The sequence below is a fragment of the Oncorhynchus clarkii genome, chromosome 24 (genome assembly GCF_045791955.1).
Source record: "Oncorhynchus clarkii lewisi isolate Uvic-CL-2024 chromosome 24, UVic_Ocla_1.0, whole genome shotgun sequence".
NCBI classification, from domain to species: domain Eukaryota; kingdom Metazoa; phylum Chordata; class Actinopteri; order Salmoniformes; family Salmonidae; genus Oncorhynchus; species Oncorhynchus clarkii.
In genome coordinates, this window is record NC_092170.1 from 24,793,592 (window position 1) to 24,814,196 (window position 20,605).

Consider the following 20,605-nt stretch of genomic DNA (forward strand, 5'->3'; position numbering starts at 1 on the left):
TTCCATCAAGGGTTTGGAGTGTGAAGCAATTATTCTTCCAGCCCTCAAATCTCTGCAGGTGCACAACTGCATGCTGTGAAGTCTATGTACAAACATAATTTCAAAGCTCCTCAATTTTTCACCTGATACGTCAACAAGGCAACCACTCTCACAGTAATTTGATTGTCTTGTATTCGGCGTCGGAATCTTCAATAAGTCATAATGCTGTAACTAGCTAACAACAGGGATTCTGGGAAGCAGTTGAATGAATCAGGGATAGCGTGAATGGCCTTTGTTTCTCATTCAAATGGTTGAATAATACTACAGTTAAACACGTCAATCAGTTTGAATGGAAAAAAACATGTGTTGGTGTGCTATGACTAATCTTTGAAAGCTAGACTGGCTCTTGTCAACTGTTTTCAGCCTCACCATTTTGCACTCTGAAATTCAGTTTCTGTTGAGAGGCATCAGTTAAACTTAAATGCAAAGACAGCAGCTTTTTTTAGTGTTGCTCTGCCTTTCCTTTGATTAGAATCTATCCCCAATCCCACATTGACTAAGGTGGCACAGCACAGTACAGTAATACCAATTTACTATTGTTACAGCTCCACCTGCTGGTCTAATGTAGTCATAGCGTCCTCTTAGATCGAGGCACCTGGCGTGCCTCTCTCTGCTCAAATACAAATATAATACACCTTTCCATGCCCACTCTCGCATAATTCACTGAGTACTACAGTATGTGTCCCAGAACGTGTGTTTAATGGAGTGCAACAGAAAGAAAATAATCTGCTTCATCTGTTTGCACAGCAATTCATTTTAATTATACCCCTAGGCTTGTTTTATGTTTTAAAGCACTGAATCATTTATCATCCAGCACAGGGACATTGTAATGTTAAAATAAATTAGAGGAGTGGTAGCGGTAAATCCGCCACCTAACCTAATTGCCACTGGCTTTGATTTAGTCTATTAATAATAAAGGGGTAAAGATATGTTTCTTTTTTTGGATTCAAGGATGAAAGAATAGAGTTGTAATTCCTGAAGGGGTTTCCTTTTGATGACGTACAGTACTGTATGTCTAATACCCATAACGTTGAGATGCATAGACGATCAAGGATTTCAAAATATGTTTTAGCTCTGAACTTATAACCCTAGTGTTGAGAAAAATAACCCTTATTAATAAATCCTTCTTGATAGCGATGCATTAGTTCTACCCTACTTGAGCTACTTCTAAGACCTAGAAGTACTCCAACCATCCCAGCCTGCTGTAAGGGCGGACTCCCAATTCACTGATGGCTTTGAAATCCACTTTGTTCTTGCCTACAGTGCCTTCAGAAATTATTCAGACCACTTGACTTTTTCCACATTTTGTTATGTTACAGCCTTTTAAAAATTTTTATTAAATCGTTTTTTTCCTCATCAATCAATACAAAAAAATCTCACTTAATGTCAGTAAAACAAAAGAGATGATCGTGGACTTCAGGAAACAGCAAAGGGAGCACCCCCCTATCCACATCGATGTGACAGCAGTGGAGAAGGTGGAAAGTTTTAAGTTCCTCTGTGTACATATCATTGACAAACTGAAATGGTCCGAGCACACAGACAGTGTGTTGAAGAAGGCGCAGCAGCGCTTTCTTCAACCTCAGGAGGCTGAAAAATGTGGTTTGTCACTCAAAACCCTCAAACTTTTACAGGTGCACAATCAAGAGCATCCTGTCGGGCAGCATCACCGCCTGGTACGGCAACAGCACCTCCCACAACCGCATGGCTCTCCAGAAGGTGATGCAGTCTGCACAACGCATCACCGGGGGCAAACTGCCTGCTCTCCAGGACACCTACAACACCCGCTGTCACAGGAAGGCAAAAAGATCATCAAGGACAATAACCACCCGAGCCACTGCCTGTTCACCCCGCTTCCATCCAGAATGCGGGGTCAGTACAGGTGCATCAAAGCTGGGATAGAGAGATTGAAAAACAGCTTATATCTCAAGGCCATCAGATTGTTAAACAGCCACCACTAGCACAGAGAGGCGGCTGCCTACCTACAGATTTGATATCAATGTCCACTTTAATAAATGGAACACTAGTCACTTTAATAATGCCACTTTAAGAATGTTTACATATCTCACATTACTTATCTCATATGTATGTACTGTATACTACACTATCTATTGCATCTTAGCCGCTCTGTCACTGCTCGCCCATATATTTTATTTTTATATATGCTTATCCCATTCCTTTACTTGATTGTGTGTATTAGGTTTGTTGTGGAATTTGTTAGATATTAGGTTTTGTTGTGGAATTCTTAGATATTACCTGTTTGATACTGCAGCACTGTCAGATGTAGAAGCATAAGCATTTCGCTACACTCACAATAACATCTGCTAACCATGTCTGTGACCAATAAAATTAGATTCAATTTGATTATGATTTTATTTGACTAGTCTCCCAGTCCCTGCCACTGAAAAACATCCCCACAGTGTCACGCCCTGACCGTAGAGATATTCTCTACTTGGTTAGGTCAGGGTGTGACTAGGGTGGGCAATCTATGTTTTCTATTTCTTTGTTGGCCGGGAATGGTTCCCAATCAGAGGCAGCTGTCTATCGTTGTCTCTGATTGGGGATCATACTTAGGCAGCCTTTTCCACCTGTAGTTTGTGGGATCTTGTTTTTGGTACTGTGCTGTTTAGCCCTACTAGACGTTACAGTTCGTTTTGTATTTGTTATTTTTCAGTGTTCATTTAATAAATTAAAATGTATGCCTACCACGCTGCACCTTGGTCCGATCCTTCCATCGATGAACGTAACACACAGCATGATGCTGCCACCATCATGCTTCACAGTAAAGATAGTGCCAGGTTTCCCCCAGACGTGACGCTTGGCAATCAGGCCAAAGAGTTACATTTTGGTTTCATCAGTCCAGACAATCTTGTTTCTCATGGCCTGAGAGTCTTTAGGTGCCTTTTGGAAAACCAAGAGGGCTGTCATGTGCCTTTTACTGAGGAGTGGTTTCTGCCTGGCCACACATAAAGGCCTGATTGGTGGAGTGCTGCAGAGATGGTTGTCCTTCTGGAAGTTTCTCCAATCTCCTCAGAGGAACTCTATAGCTCTGTCAGAGTGATCCTCAGGTTCCTGGTCATTTCCCTGACCAAGGCCGCCTTGGTGGTTCCAAATATCTTCCATATCTGTGCCTCGACACAATCCTGTCTCAGAGCTTTACGGGCAATTCCTTCGACCTCATGGCTTGGTTGCTCAGACATGCACTCTCAACTGTGGGACCTTATATAGACAGGTGTGCCTTTCCAAATTATATCTAATCAACAGAATTGACCACAGGTCAAGTCAAGTTGCTGAAATGTCTCAAGGATGATCAATGGAAACAGGATGCACCTGAGCTCAATTAGCAAAGGGGCTGAATACTTATGTAAATAATGTATTTCTGTTTGCAAAAATTTCTACAAATCTATTTTCACTTTGTCATTATGGGGTATTGTTTGTTGTTAGAAAAAGGCTGTAATGTAACAAAATGTGGAAAAAGTCAAGGTGTCTGAATACTTCCCGAAGGTACTGTAAGTAAAAGTCATTTCTTCATACTGTGGCCTACACATTCTATAAGTGCTAAAAAAGCATTCCCAGGGAGAAAATGTGCCTTACAAAATGTGTTTAAGTCAATATCTTGTGTCGGGAAACAATTCCTTAATACATTTTTGTATGGACATGGGTGTAGAAAGAAAATAATTGAGAGTGACAACACTTTTCCCACACATCTTTCTTCCCCTTGTGCATGCCAACTTCTAATTATCTACTTGACAATCTATTGCAGCTCTACTTTCTCTTCTTCCCAGGAGCAGAAAGGGGGTTGCTTGGCAACAGGACTGCAGAGTACACATTTGGTTAAATAAAATCAAAGATAAAAAAGGAACAAGAATTGTTGTTATTGATGCTTGGCCAACGACACCTTCTAACTGATGCCGAGGTATAGCTAATATATCTGTGACCGATTGTTGTTTATCAGATTTATAGCTTTTTAATATAAAGATGGGAAGGACAAGAAAGTGTTTTTTAAACAACTGTCTATCATCCACAATGTCAAAACGTCCATTGTTTTGTGTGTGTCACAACTAAATGAATGTATTAATGTGTTCTGAATGCAGTGATCATAGTTGATGTGTCAGACGATGCTATTTATTCAATTGATAGTCCCTCACTCAGAATAGCTCCCTGGGGACTCGCATCAATGTGGTCTTCTCTTATGATCTAATGGCTTGCCATTGACATATAAAAGGTCATTAATTAATAATGGTTGTCCAGCCATTTGCATTTTACTTTGAAATCATTTTCTGTGTCCCTTAAGCTTTCCACATTATTTAATGATATTACAAAGAACATGTCTACCCATATAGTCATAATCCTCAGTGGAACTTTAATGAAGTGCATGGTCCTAAAGAGGATGTGTTAATTTGCCAGTGGTAAATCATGTCGTCTTTGGAAGGATGCAGTCTATGTGGATTGTACAGATGGATAAGTCCCTCTAGATAAATAAGTTATTTTATATTACCTGCTGAATTCCCTTTAACCTGTATCCAATGACAATGATGGCACCGACATAGTGGGCTGCCTCACTTCTATTTCCTCGGAAACTTTGCAGTATTTCTTTTTTCATGTATGATTTCTTACATTTTTAGATGAGAAAATCTTAAGGGTTATTACACACAGCCGGGAAGAACTATTGGATATCAGAGCGACGTCAACTTACCAGCACTACGACCAGGTAAATGACTTTCCCGAAGCGGATCCTTTGTCCGAACCACCCAGGGCATTTGAACTGATTCAAGAGGCTGACCCAAAACAACGCAGCCGGAGAAGAGGTAGATGGAACGGTCTTCTGGTCAAACTTCGGAGGTATGCACACCACCCACCGCTTCCAAGTATATTACTCGCTAATGTCCAGTCTCTAGCAAACAAGGTAGACTAAATTAGGGCAGGGATTTTAACATACTCTGTTTCACGGAAACATGGCTCTCTCGGGATATGCTGTCGGAGTTGGTATTCTTTGTGCATCGCACCGATGGGAATAAACATATTTCCGGGAAGAAGAAGGGCGGGGGTGTATGTTTCATGATTAACGACTCATTGTGTAATTGTAACAAAATACAGGAACTCAAGTCCTTTTGTTCACCTGACCTAGAATTCCTCACAATCAAACGCAGACCGTATTATCTCCTAAGGGAATTCTATTCGCTTATTGTCACAGACGTGTATATCCCCACTCAAGCCGATACAACGGTGGCCCTCAAGAAACTTCACTGGACTTTATGCAAACTGGAAACCATATATACGGAGGCTGCATTTATCGTAACTGGGGATTTTAACAAAGCAAATTTGAGAACAAGGCTACCTAAAATTCTATCAGCATATTGACTGTAGCACTCACACTGTGAAACACTGCATCACTGCTACTCTAACTTCCACAATGCACACAAGGCCCTACCCCGCCCTCCTTTCGGCGAATCTGACAACGACTCCATTTTGCTTCTCCCTTCCTATAGGCAGAAACTCAAACAGGGTGTAGCCATGCTAAGAACTATTCACTACAGGTCTGAAATATCGGAATCCACGCTTCAAGATTGTTTTGATCACGCGGACTGGGACATGTTCCAGGTACCCTCAGAGAATAATATTGACATATACGCTGATTCAGTGAGTGAGTTTATAAGGAAGTGCATAGGAGATGTAGTATTTACTGTGACTATTAAAACCTATCCTGACCAGAAACCGTGGATAGATGGCGGCATTCGCGCAAAACTGAAAGCACTAACCCCTGCATTCAACCATGGAAAGTTGACTGGGACTATGGCCGAATAGAAACAGTGTAGTTATTCCCTGCCAATCAAACAAGCAAAATGTCAGTATAGAAATAAAATCGAGTTGCAATTCAACAGCTGACACGAGACGCATGTGGCAGGTTTTACAGACAATCACAGACTGCAAAAGGAAAACCAGCTAGGTCACAGACACCGACGTCTTGCTTCCAGAAAAACGAAACACCTTCTTTACCTGCTTTGAGGACATTACAGTGCCACCGACGCAGCCCGCTACCAAGGACTGTGGGCTCTCCTGCTCCTTGGCCAATGTGAGAAAGACATTTAAACGTGTTAACCCTTGCAAGGCTGCCAGCCCAGAAGGCATCCCTAGTCGTGTCCACAGAGCATGCGCAGACCAGCTGGCTGGTGTGTTTACAGACATATTCAATCTCTCCCAATCCCAGTCTGCTGTCCCCACATGCTTCAAGATGGGCACCATTGTTCCTGTACCCAAGAAGGCAAAGGTAACTGAACTAAATGACCATCGCCCCGTAGCATTCACTTCTGTCATTATGAAGTGCTTTGAGAGGCTAGTCAAGGATCATATCACCTTCACCTTACCTGTCACCTTAGACCCACTTCAATTTGCTTACCACCCCAATAGGTCCACAGACGATGCAATTGCCATCACACTGCACACTGCCCTATCCCATCTGGACAAGAGGAATACCTACAGTGGGGCAAAAAAGTATTTAGTCAGCCACCAATTGTGCAAGTTCTCCCACTTAAAAAGATGAAAGAGGCCTGTAATTTTCATCATGGGTACACTTCAACTATGACAGACAAATTGAGAAAAAAAATCCAGATAATCACATTGTAGGATTTTTTATGAATTTATTTGCAAATTATGGTGGAAAATAAGTATTTGGTCACCTACAAACAAGCAAGATTTCTGGCTCTCACAGACCTGTAACTTCTTGTTTTAGAGGCTCCTCTGTCCTCCACTCGTTACCTGTATTAATAGCACCTGTTTGAACTTGTTATCAGTATAAAAGACACCTGTCCACAACCTGAAACAGTCACACTCCAACCTCCACTATGGCCAAGACCAAAGAGCTGTCAAAGGACACCAGAAACCAAATTGTAGACCTGCACCAGGCTGGGAAGACTGAATCTGCAATAGGTTAGCAGCTTGGTTTGAAGAAATCAACTGTGGGAGCAATTATTAGGAAATGGAAGACATACAAGACCACTAATAATCTCCCTCGATCTGGGGCTCCATGCAAGATCTCACCCCGAGGGGTCAAAATGATCACAAGAATGGTGAGCAAAAATCCCAGAACCACCTAGTGAATGACCTGCAGAGAGCTGGGACCAAAGTTACAAAGCCTACCATCAGTAACACACTACGCCGCCAGGGACTCAAATCCTGCAGTGCCAGACGTGTCCCCCTGCTTAAGCCAGTACATGTCCAGGCCCGTCTGAAGTTTGCAAGAGAGCATTTGGATGATCCAGAAGAAGATTGGGAGAATGTCATATGGTCAGATGAAACCAAAATATAACTTTTTGGTAAAAACTCAACTCGTTGTGTTTGGAGGACAAAGAATGCTGAGTTGCATCCAAAGAACACCATACCTACTGTGAAGCAGGGGTGTGGAAACATCATGCTTTGGGGCTGTTTTTCTGCAAAGGGACCAGGACGACTGATCCGTGTAAAGGAAAGAATAAATGTGGCCATGTATCGTGAGATTTTGAGTGAAAACCTCCTTCCATCAGCAAGGGCATTGAAGATGAAACGTGGCGGGTCTTTCAGCATGACAATGATCCCAAACACACCGCCCGGGCAACGAAGGAGTGGTTTCGTAAGAAGCATTTCAAGGTCCTGGAGTGGCCTAGCCAGTCTCCAGATCTCAACCCCATAGAAAATCTTTGGAGGGAGTTGAAAGTCTGTGTTGCCCAGCAACAGCCCCAAAACATCACTGCTCTAGAGGAGATCTGCATGGAGGAATGGGCCAAAATACCAGCAACAATGTGTGAAAACCTTGTGAAGACTTACAGAAAACGTTTGACCTGTCATTGCCAACAAAGGGTATATAACAAAGTATTGAGATAAACTTTTGTTATTGACCAAATACTTATTTTTCACCATAATTTGCAAATAAATTCATTAAAAATCCTACAATGTGATTTTCTGGATTTTTTTTCTAATTTTGTCTGTCATAGTTGAAAATTACCTATGATGAAAGTCCTCTCCCCAGGCCTCTCTCATCTTTTTAAGTGGGAGAACTTGCACAATTGGTGGCTGACGAAATACTTTTTTGCTCCACAGTATGTAGGAATGCTGTTCATTGACTATAGCTCAGCATTCAAAACCATAGTACCCTCCAAGCTCATCATTAAGCTTGAGGCCCTGGGTCTCAACCCCGCCCTGTGCAACTGGGATCTGGACTTCCTGATGGGCCGTCCCCAGGTAGTGAAAGTATTAACCAACATCTCCATTCCGCTGATCCTCAACACTGGGGTCCCACAAGGGTGCGTTCTCAGCCCCCACCCATGACTGCGTGGCCATGCACGCTTCCAACTCAATCATCCAGTTTGCAGATGACAGAACAGTAGAAGGCTTGATTACCAACAACAACGAGACGTCCTACAGGGAGAAGGTGAGGGCCCGCAGAGTGTGGTGTCAGGAAAACAACCTCTCACTCAATGTCAACAAAACAAAGGAGATGATCATGGACTTCAGGAAACAGCAAAGTGAGCACCCCCCTACCCACATCGATGGGACAGCAGTGGAGAAGGTGGAAAGTTTTAAGTTTCTCGACATACACATCATGGACAAACTGAAATCGTCCACCTACACAGACAGTGTGGTGAAGAAGGTACCACAGCGCCTTCTTCAACCTCAGGAGGCTGAAGAAATTGTCTTGTCAACTAATACCCTCACAAACATTTACAATTGAGAGCATCCTGTCGGACTGTATCACTGCCTGGTACGGCAACTGCACCTCCCATTACCGCAAAGCTCTCCAGAGGGTGGTGCGGTCTGCACAACCATCATCGGGGTCACACTTTCTGCCCTCCAGGACATCTACAGCACCCGATGTCACAGGAAGGCAAAAAAGATCATCAAGGACAACAACCACCTGAGCCACTGCCTGTTCACCCTGCTACCATCTGGAAGGCGAGGTCAGTGCAGGTGCATCAAAGCTGGGATCGAGAGACTGAAAAACAGCTTTTATCTCAAGGCCATCAGACTGGTAAACAGCCATCACTAACACAGAGAGAGGCTGCTGCCTACATACAGACTTGAAATCATTGCACACTTTAATAAATGGATCACTAGTCACTTTAATAACGCTACTTTAATAATGTTTACATATCTTGCATTACTCATCTCATATCTGTATGCTGTATTTTATACCATCTATTGCATCTTGCCTATGCCACTGTCATTGCTCATCCATATACTTATATGTATATATTCTTATTCCATTCCTTTACTTAGATTTGTGTGTATTAGGTAGTTGTTGTGGAATTGTTAGATTACATGTTAGATACTGCTACACTGTCAGAACTAGAAGCACAAGCATTTCGCTACACTCGCAATAACATCTGCTAACCATGTGTATGTGACCAATAGAATTTGATTAGATTTTATTTGAAATGACAAGCACAGTTTTCAGTTTGCTTCTTGCATGTCCAACAACTCTTGCATTGTGCTTCTTGCATGTCCAACAGCCGCAAAGAGACTATGGCTGTGCCATTAGTCTTACTACTGTCAATGCAAAATCGAGCTGGGCAGTTCTGAATAAAGATGATTTTGTAACCTGTGGAAAGGCTCAACATTACAAAAATATCTCCCTTTAAATATAAACATCCCTGATTTACCCCCAGTCTGTTGATAGTGTAAGTCTATTTACTCCTTATAGCTTATCCAAATGTGTATCCATGTTGAGGCCATTTATCAAACCAGCATTGTGTGTGACTGATGCTAATGTGTCCAGTCCACCGACAGGCATTCTTCAACATGAGGCAGTGCAGTGTTTCACCTGCTACATATACTTAGAGTACCATGCATGGCATGCTGTATGGACACTAGTAGCTAAAGGGAGGCCCTAATTGGTGGAATTTATCACATGATGTCTTAGAGGTCCTGCGTTATTAAACCTGTGTTGGGGTCCAGACGTCGCCCATTAATCTTGGGTTCGCGCGTGAAGCCACAAATGCATTTGCATCTCATCCATGAGAAATTAGATGTAATATCTGAAGGAACATTCTAGCCTATAGAATGCCACTAGAGGAGGGGCAGCTATTTTCAAACCAATTTCAGCAATCTAATGAACACTGATTTGTCTTAAGGCCTGTAGTGATTGTGTTCTCAGATTATTCTCATGGAATGTAGGCCTACTGTCATATCTGTTTGACTTAGGCAGTGTGTACAGCTGTAAGGAAAGTGCAAAACTGGAGCATGGGAGAACTGCTGCTACACACTGCATACGGAAGTCCATAGGCAGGTTTTAAGTTATGCATCTTGTTTAAAGATCTCAAGCCATGCAATCATGATACCATTTATCTTGAACACATGTAAACACTTCAGAAGGATGTCACAAGATGTCTGTACTCAACACATTAAACGAAATGCTGGTTGTGAATCTTGCTTCAAAGTAACACCCTTTTCCTTGGAAGGGAGACTGCAGTTTGAGGTCACTGAATATATCTCATATTGATTTTAATTAAATTCTCCTATTTAATTAGTTGCCATACGCTAATCTATATGATTTATTTCTGGATCTAATCCTTTGTGCATAAAGAAATAACGAAACTGAAAAAAATACTGTTTTCAACTGGAATTGTTCCTAAAATGGGGGACTGTATCCACCAAATATATTTCTAGCCACAATTAGAAGTCCATCAAAAACATAATGCAGTAACTTCACATCAAATATCACAGTTAAATACATGTGGTACAGTTGCTAATGGAAACGTTAACTGCGCATAAGAGTTAACCTGCCATGGTACTTCTGAATCCATCACCATTCTATAATCAAAGGTCTTGCATGTGCTCTCTCTATTAACCATGTCAGACAGTCATTTGTAATTGCCATTACAGTGCCTTGCAAAAGAATTCATCCCCCTTGGTGTTTTTCCTATTTTGATGCATTTCAACCTGTAATTTAAATTGATTTTTTTTTTATGTAATGGACATACACAAAATAGTGCCTCTAAATAAGATCTGGTACAACCAATTACCTTCAGAAGTCACAAAATTAGTTCAATAAAGTCCACCTGTGTGCAATCTAAGTGTCAAATGATCTCAGTATGTATACAGCTGTTCTGAAAGGCCTCCAGAGTCTGCAACACCAGTAAGCAAGGGGCATCACCAAACCAGTGGCACTATGAAGACCAAGGAGCTCTACAAACAGGTCAGGGACAAAGTTGTGGAGATCAGAGTTGGGTTATAAAAAATATATATATCTGAAACTTTGAACATCCCACGGAGTCCCATTAAATCCATTTTCTTTTAACCTCTTTGATCTCTAGGGGCGCTATTTCATTTTTGGATAAAAAACGTTCCCGTTTTAAGCGCGATATTTTGTCACGAAAAGATGCTCGACTATGCATATTCTTGACAGTTTTTGAAAGAAAACACTCTGAAGTTTCAGAATCTGCAAAGATATTGTCTGTAAGTGCCCCAGAACTCATTCTACAGGCGAAACCAAGATGATGCGTCAACCAGGAAATGAGCAGAATTTCTGAAGCTCTGTTTTCCATTGTCACCTTATATGGCTGTGATTGCGCAAGGAATGAGCCTACACTTTCTGTCGTTCCCCCAAGGTGTTAGCAGCATTGTGACGTATTTGTAGGCATATCATTGGAAGATTGACCATAAGAGACTACATTTTCCAAGTGTCCGCCTGGTGTCCTGCGTGGAATTCGGTGCGCAATTGCCAGCTGCTTGTACTTTTCCATTTGATTGAGGGGAGAAACCATGCTTCCAAGAACGATATATCAATGAAGAGATATGTGAAAAACACCTTGAGGATTGATTCTAAACAACGTTTGCCATGTTTTCAGTCAATATTATGGAGTTAATTTGGAAAAAGGTTCGCGTTTTGAGGACTGAATTTTCGGGTTTTTTTGGTAGCCAAATGTGATGTATAAAACGGAGCTATTTCTAATACACAAATAATCTTTTTGGAAAAACTGAGCATCTGCTATCTAACTGAGAGTATCCTCATTGAAAACATCAGAAGTTCTTCAAAGGTAAATTATTTTATTTGAAGGCTTGTATGTTTTTGTTGAAATGTTGCGTGCTGGATACTAACGCTAATGCTAACGCTAAATGCTACGCTAGCTAGCTACTTTTACACAAATTATTGTTTTCCTATGGTTGAGAAGCATATTTTGAAAATCTGAGATGACAGTGTTGTTTACAAAAGGCTAAGCTTGAGAGATGGCATATTTATTTCATTTCATTTGCGATTTTCATGAATAGTTAACGTTGCGTTATGGTAATGAGCTTGAGTCTGTATTCCTGATACCGGATCCGGGATGGGGAGATCAGAGAGGTTAAATGGAAATAATACGGCACCACAACAAACCTGCCAAGAGAGGGCCGCCCACCAAAACTCATGGACCAGGCAAGGAGGGGATTAATCAGAGAGGCAACAAAGAGACCAATGATAACCCTGAACGAGCTGCAAAGCTCCACAGCGGAGATTGGAGTATCTGTCCATAGAACCACTTTAAGCACTAGACTCCACAGAGCTGGGCTTTACAGAAGAGTGTTCAGAAAAAAAAGCCATTGCTTAAAGAAAAAAGAAGCAAACACATTTGGTGTTCGCCAAAAGTCATGTGGGAGACTCCCCAAACATATGGAAGAAGGTACTCTGGTCAGATGAGACTAAAATTTTGCTTTTTGGCCATCAAGAAAAACACTTTGTCTGGCATAAACCCAACACCTCTCATCACCCTGAGAACAGCATCCCCACAGTGAAGCATGGTGGTGGCAGCATCATCCTGTTGGGATGTTTTTCATCGTCAGGGACTGGGAAACTGGTCAGAATAGAAGGAATGATGGATGGTGCTAAATACAGGGAAATTATTGAGGAAAACCTGTTTCAGTCTTCCAGAGATGTGAGCCTGGGACGGATGTTCACCTACCAGCAGGACAATGACCCTAAGCATACTGCTAAAGCAACACTCAAGTGGTTTAAGGAGAAACCTATAAATGTCTTGGAATGGCTTAGTCAAAGCCCAGACATCAAAACAATTGAGAATCTGTGGTATGACTTAAAGATTGCTGTACACCAGCGGAACCCATCCAACTTGAAGGAGCGGGAGCAGTTTTGCCTTGAAGAATGGGCAAAAATCCCAGTGTCTAGATGTACCAAGCTTATAGAAACATACCCAAAGAGACTTGCATCTGTAAATGCTGCAAACGGTGTCTTTACAAAGTTTTGACTATGGGGGGTGAATAGTTATGCACGCTCAATTTTTCTGTTTTTTTGCCATATTTGTTGTTTGTTTCACAATACAAAATATATAGCATCTTCAAAGTGGTAAGCATGTTGTGTAAATCAAATGATACAAACCCCCAAAAGATATATTTTAATTCCAGGTTGTAAGGCAACAAAATAGGAAAAAAGCCAAAGGGAGGTGAATACTTTTGAAGACACTGTATGTAGAGTAATTACCATGCATTTCTCCACAACTCTTGAATTTAAAGTACATGTCTGGTCCTCAGAAATGTGTAATTAAAGTTGTTATATGATGTAATGGGATTATTTAAAATGAATACAATTCTAATTCAGTTGAGAGTAATTAACACAATGTTTTGCATATTTATGCTTTCCCTCTCTGTAATGCACATGATTATTTATGACATGGGATGGGTTGATGATGGTCACTAGACTTGTTACTGAATGTTATATCGCTTGATAGTGATTGACGCCGGGAAGGCCCGTGCACAGGCCTGGATTTGAATGTGTTCTGCTACTGACAAACAGTCGATCTGCAGTTACCCCTGCCCCTGTCACCCCTTCCCCTGTCCATGACAGTAAGAGATAGCACATACTAGCAACTACAAAGTAACCTACTACCCAGTTAGCAATGAACACTCTGGACGGACGGCCTCCAGAGAGGTCGATCGCGTGCTACAGCTTTTTTGCCCATCACGTAATTTCATATAACATACTAAAAATAATAAAAAGTCTAAATAAACTAAATAAAGTGCAAGAGGCATGTAGAAAAAAGAAAATGCCCGAAAGGCATTAAAAAATGCCTATAGGGATATAGTATGGGCATTGTTTGCCGATGTGCAAAGTTAGTGGTATAGGGTACAGTGCAGTAGCAGCATATAATTGTATGAAAGTATATACAGTACATTCAGAAAGTATTAAACCAATTTTCATTTCCTAAATTAATCAAATTAATGATAACTAAAATCCAACAACTGAACTGAGCAGGTCATAGATCTTATTTCTTCAGATGTCCAGGAGGAACAAGAGAACAATGATTTAGAATAGGAGGAGGTATCTGAAGAAGATCAGGAAGAATACAACCCAGAGTACGATGCATCATCTTCAGATGAAGAAGAAATCCCTCAAGCTGAAAGAGACATTTTTGTCAAAAAACTGTAAAACGTCATAAGAATGACCCCTGGGCCCACAAGACATGCAGTTGCCTATGACCAGGACATCGCCTCAACATTCTACATGTTCATCACACAAGCCATCAAAAAAATCATCCTTGAGGTGACAAATTTGATGACAAATTATTTCTGTCAATACGGAGACAACTGGAAAAGGATGGATGAGATTGACCTGCGTGCCTACATAGGGCTGCCAATCTTAGCGGGTGTGAATAGGTCCCGAGGCATGGCTACATGTAGTCTCTGGGATGCAGAGAGTGGAAGGGCAATTTCTTTCACTCTTTCTCAAGAACGCTACGATTTTTCAACCGTGAGTCAAGACCTGCAAGACGTGTGAGAGACAAACTGGCAACCATAAGAGAGGTCTGGAAGAAGTGGGTGGAGCGTCTGCCATATCTCTACAACCCTGGGCCTGAAGTAACAGTGGCTGAGCAACTGGTTCCATTCAGAGGTAAAAACAAAATTCATATCTGTAATGTAAGTGATTTTTACTGTTCATTTTATTATGTATTGCTGTAATATCATTGATTTATGTGATTGTTTTCTGTGACACTGATACTAATTACTGATAGTGATCTCTTTTGTCAAAAGGTCGCTGTCCTTTCCGGCAGTATATGCTCAGTAAGCCAGCAAAGTATGGCATCAAGATATGGGTGGCCTGTGACCCACAATCCAGCTACGCTTGGAAGATGCAAGTCTATACAGGGAAGCCGACCAGTGGAGGCCCAGAGAAGAACCAGGGAATGCGGCTTGATGTGACAGTTGGACTGAGGGGGCAGAATGTCACGTGTGACAATTTCTCCACCTCCTATGAACTCAACCACCAGCTCCTGAAGAGGAAGATCACTATGGTTGGCACAGTTGGAAAGAACAAGCCTGAGCTCCCACCTGCACTCCTTGCTACAAGGGGGAGGCCTAACGGTGTCAAACGGTGCCCACAAACTGTTAGGGCCTACAAAAAGCTGTCCCAACAGCAGAGCTTTCTTTTCAACACCATCAAGTGAATCCTTATCACCGCTACACCTGGCTATCAGTGGGGCCTTGTCTGGCAGAGAAACAGTTAATTCAGCCTCATTTACTGCCTTTAAAAAAAACATAGCTGATATTGCTGACTTGTTTAAACAAATGTGGTTTCTACTGACAATTGAGATGTACACACTATGGCATAAGGGGACGAAAAGCGGATAAGAGGCCATCCGTAATTTCGATTAAGACATTAATGAGTGAGCTGGGACGGACGTAGTCAATATAATTGTTCAGCACTTTTGAAATGTACAGCGACATAATTCAGAACATGGGCCGTTTTTACAATATTATCCCTGTACACCAAGTTAGAACTGTAGGATAAATAAAGGGGGCATACAAGCAGACAATGAAAGCTCTTACAATATAAAATGATTGCATTTCTCTAAAACAGGCTATAGGCTACATGTGCACCACCAAGGCAGAACAGTAGGCTAAGTTATGAGGGGGAAAGGGACCAAATTATTAGGGTGATGCATATGGGCTACTAACAGCTTACTATACAATATACACTTAGCATTACTTTCTTAGCTACAGTATGGCATATTAAACCAACCTGGATAAAACCTAGTTTTAAACATATTTTTTGATAGCGAGAGACACATTCAACTTTACGGTTGGTAAGTAGAGTTCTTGATATTATAGACTTGCCTTTGTAGACAGGAAAAGTTGTTTGCAGGGGTAAAGCCGGCTATATTGTAATAGGGTTATTTTTTTCTCAATTTCCCACATTTTTCATAACCAAGAGTCCAGCACAATGTAAAACTTTTGTTTGCATCAAAGCTGTTATACAGTCATTGGCAGCAACGCACTACCACACTCGCAGTGGTAGGTTGGGAGAGGGGACTATTTTCAAGAATCATGAATTAGGAAACAAGGTCTAGTTTGATTGGCAATTCATTGAATGTAAAGTTACAATAGAGAAAATAGACAACAAAAATAAAATAAGTAATAAGTTTTAAAAAACGCCACCAATCAAAAGAGCACTTATTTAATAGGAGGGCAAAGGGGCAGGTCCTCCTGCACCCCTAGGGCTCTATCTCTACATATAGTTAAGAATTTGTGTGACATGGAAAATAAGTGACATCCTATATTTATTCATAGGTAGGTGATCATCAGTCATTGACTGGCCATAGAAACATGCAGCATTAATGCATCATTAGACAAAGGGTAGCTCTATGCACAGGAAGGTATGGTTAACAGTCTTGCATATGGTAAATGCTAGAGGAGGACATGCATTTCTTGTCCATATGGTGTCTGACAGTGTTTGCCTGCAGAGCGCTGATATCATGACTGCAGTGAAAATGATCTAAAATAATGTCATATTATCAGATAAAGTGTATCTGCCAGAGATATTGCATGCAAATTCCATAAAACAGATACTGTATACAATTATTGTTTCCAGGGGCTTTCATTTTTATGAAGAAAAAAAAACATGTTGGTGTACCAAGTAGATTTAGAAAGAACTGTCTGCAACTGTGCATTTGCTCTTTTCTCTTATAAGAAAAGCATATACAAATGTATGAAAAAGGCATGTCTGAATGGATTTGTATTTTGTCTGCATATTATTAGCACCTCATGGTAGAGAACAGTACAGCACAGGCATCATTCTGAGTCTGGATGGACATGCCTCCTACACACAGATGTGAGTGCTAGCACTGCAGGATCTCTACGAGTGTGGGAGTAGAAAAACAAGATGAGTGAATAGACAGATTATAGTCAGGCTCAGACAAAGAAATACATTCAAGTGACTATCTGTTAATGAAAATCCAATTATGCATACACATACCGACGTCTAAGAGAACACACAGGGTCTCAGACATTTATAATCCTCTGAGGAGACACTGTACGGCTAAATACAGAATCAAAAACAATATCCTCCTTTTTACAGTGTGTTGTTTATCGTGATGCTAGGCTATACTGTATTTGAATGACACTTGTTTTGTAACTCTACTGTTAGAAGTGGTTTGCAGGTGTGCTGACATGACATAAGGCTTGAAATGACTGCAACTCTAATTATCAGAGATGTATGTTGGGGAACGACCAAGCATGAAGCACTCTGACAATCTACAGGGACATTAAGGTCAACAAATGAATTAACGCTAGCAGAAAAAAAACATCTTCAGCAGATATCCTAGTGGTTTGTGAAGCAGACGTGCCAAGAGGACAATTTAGACATACACATGTGAACCAGCACCTCTCTCTCTGGGCACATGTAAACTAGCACCTCTCTCTCTGGGCACATGTAAACCAGCACATCTCTCTGGGCACATGTAAACCAACACGTCTCTCTCTGGGCACATGTAAACCAGCACCTCTCTCTCTGGGCACATGTAAACCAGCACCTCTCTCTCTTGGCACATGTAAACTAGCACCTCTCTCTCTTGGCACATGTAAACTAGCACCTCTCTCTCTGGAGAACAACACCTTTGAAAATATGGAGAACAACATCTTTGATATTATGGTATTTGTCAGTTTTGTGAAATGACCGTCATAAATATAAACTCCATAATTACCTGGGAAAGTAATCACTCCTGTGTATAGCCTTTTCATGAAGCTGAACATAAGAAGTGTAACTCTCGTTAGTCATCGCTCCATCTGAGGCAACATCATTTCAATTATCTTCCCATCATCAATCATACATTTCTGCTGCATGGGAACTTTATTTTAATTACATACATGCTAGTAAATCATGGCATGTTCATTTGTCTTCACAAAAGGCCAGCATGTAAAAAAAAATCTTACATAAAAACGGAATATTGTGTTTCTCATTTGTTACTTGGTGATGTCATGGAAATTAACAACAGGGACTCAAAGTCGAACTAAAATGAATCATTCTTTGTTATCAGCAAGCTGGAGAGGTTCCAACAAACTTAATGCACCATAGTACAAGTCGTCCGGGAGCTCTCCCGTTAGCTCTCTTATGAGCTGAAGAGCTCAATGACTTTCAACGTGGCAGTGTCATCAGATGTCATCACCTTTCCAACAAGTCGGTTCGTCAAATTTCTGCCCTGCTAGAGTTTCCCCAGTCCACTGTAAGTGCTGTTATTGTGAAGTGGAAACGTCTAGGAGTAACAATGGCTCAGCCGCAAAGTGGTAGACCACAGAAGCTCACAGAAAGGGACAGCAGATTGCTGAAGCGTGTAGCATGTAAAAATCGTATGTCCTTGTTTCCAAAACTATCTACCTCCGGAAGCAACGTCAGAACAAGAACTGTTCACCGGGAGCTTCATGAAATGGGTTTCAATGGCCGAGCCGGCGCACAAAAGCCTAAGATCACCATGCGCAATATCAAGTGTTGGCTGGTGTGGTGTAAAGCTTGCCGCCATTGGACTCTGGAGCAGTGGAAATGCGTTCCCTGGAGTGATAAATCATGCTTCACCATCTAGCACTCCGACGAACTACTGGGTTTGCGGGTGCCAGGAGAACGCTACTTGCCCGAATGCATAGTGCTAATTGTAAAGTTTGGTGGAGGAGAAATAATCATCTGGGGCTGTTTTTCATAGTTCGGCTAGGCACCTTAGTTCCAGTGAAGGGAAATCTTAATGCTGCAACATACAATGACATTCTAGACAATTCTGTGCTTCCAACTTTGTGGAAAAAGTTTGAGGAAGGCCCACAAAGCGAGGTCCATACAGAAATGGTTTGTCCCCTGTGTGGAAGAACTTGACTGGCCTGCATAGAACCCTGACCTCAACCCCATCAAACACATTTGGGATAAATTGGAACATAGATGCGAGCCAGGCCTAATAGCCCAACATCAGTGCCCAACCTCACTAATGCTTGTGGCTGAATGGAAGCAAGTCCCCGTAGCAATGTTCCAACATCCTATTGGAAAGTCTTCCCAGAAGAGTGGAGGCTGTTATCACAACCAAGGGGGGGACCAACTCCATATTAATGCCCATGGTTTGGGGATGAGATGTTGACGAGCATATTTTTGGCCATATATCTATATACACACACACATACAGTGGGGAGAACAAGTATTTGATAACCTGTCAAATCGGCAGTGTTTCCTATTTACAAAGCATGTAGAGGTCTGTAATTCTTATCATAGGTACACTTCAACTGTGAGAGACGGAATCTAAAACAAAAATCCAGAAAATCACATTGATGATTTTTAAGTAATTAATTTGCAATAAAATGCAAATGAATGACTTAAAATCATACAATGTGATTTTCTGGATTTTTGCTTTAGATTCCATCTCTCACAGTTGAAGTGTACCTATGATAAAAATTATAGACCTCTACATGCTTTGTAAGTTGGAAAACCTGCAAAATCGGCAGTGTATCAAATACTTCTCCCCACTGTATGTGTACATACATACATGTGAATGTATATGTACGTGTATGTGTATATATGGTATGTATGTGTATGTATTTATATATATGTATGACCTTGCACTCCTCCACCTTCCGTTTGAGGATGCCCCACAGATGCTCAATAGGGTTTAGGTCTGGAGACATGCTTGGCCAGTCCATCACCTTTACCCTCAGTTTCTTTAGCAAGGCAGTGGTCGTCTTGGAGGTGTGTTTGGGGTCGTTATCATGTTGGAATAATGCCCTGCGGCTCAGTCTCCGAAGGGAGGGGATCATGCTCTGCTTCAGTATGTCACAGTACATGTTGGCATTCATGGTTCCCTCAATGAACTGTAGCTCCCCAGTGCCGGCAGCACTCATGCAGCCCCAGACCATGACACTCCACCACCATGCTTGACTGTAGGCAAGACACACTTGTCTTTGTACTCCTCACCTGGTTGCCGCCACACACGCTTGACACCATCTGAACCAAATAAGTTTATCTTGGTCTCATCAGACCACAGGACATGGTTCCAGTAATCCATGTCCTTAGTCTGCTTGTCTTCAGCAAACTGTTTGCGGGCTTTCTTGTGCATCATCTTTAGAAGAGGCTTACTTCTGGGAGGACAGCCATGCAGACCAATTTGATGCAGTGTACGGCGTATGGTCTGAGCACTGACAGGCTGATCCCCCCACCCCTTTAACCTCTGCAGCAATGCTGGCAGCACTCATACGTCTATTTTCCAAAGACAACCTCTGGATATGACGCTGAGCACGTGCACTCAACTTCTTTGGTCGACCATGACGAGGCCTGTTCTGAGTGGAACCTGTCCAGTTAAACCGCTGTATG

At 41.7% G+C, this 20,605-nt stretch overlaps 1 pseudogene; it reads right to left on the reverse strand.

Annotated features, from left to right (window-relative positions):
• Positions 1–17,108: 17,108 nt before the first annotated feature.
• The window catches only part of LOC139382613 (uncharacterized), a 32,729-nt pseudogene continuing 29,232 nt past the window's right edge, over positions 17,109–20,605 (reverse strand).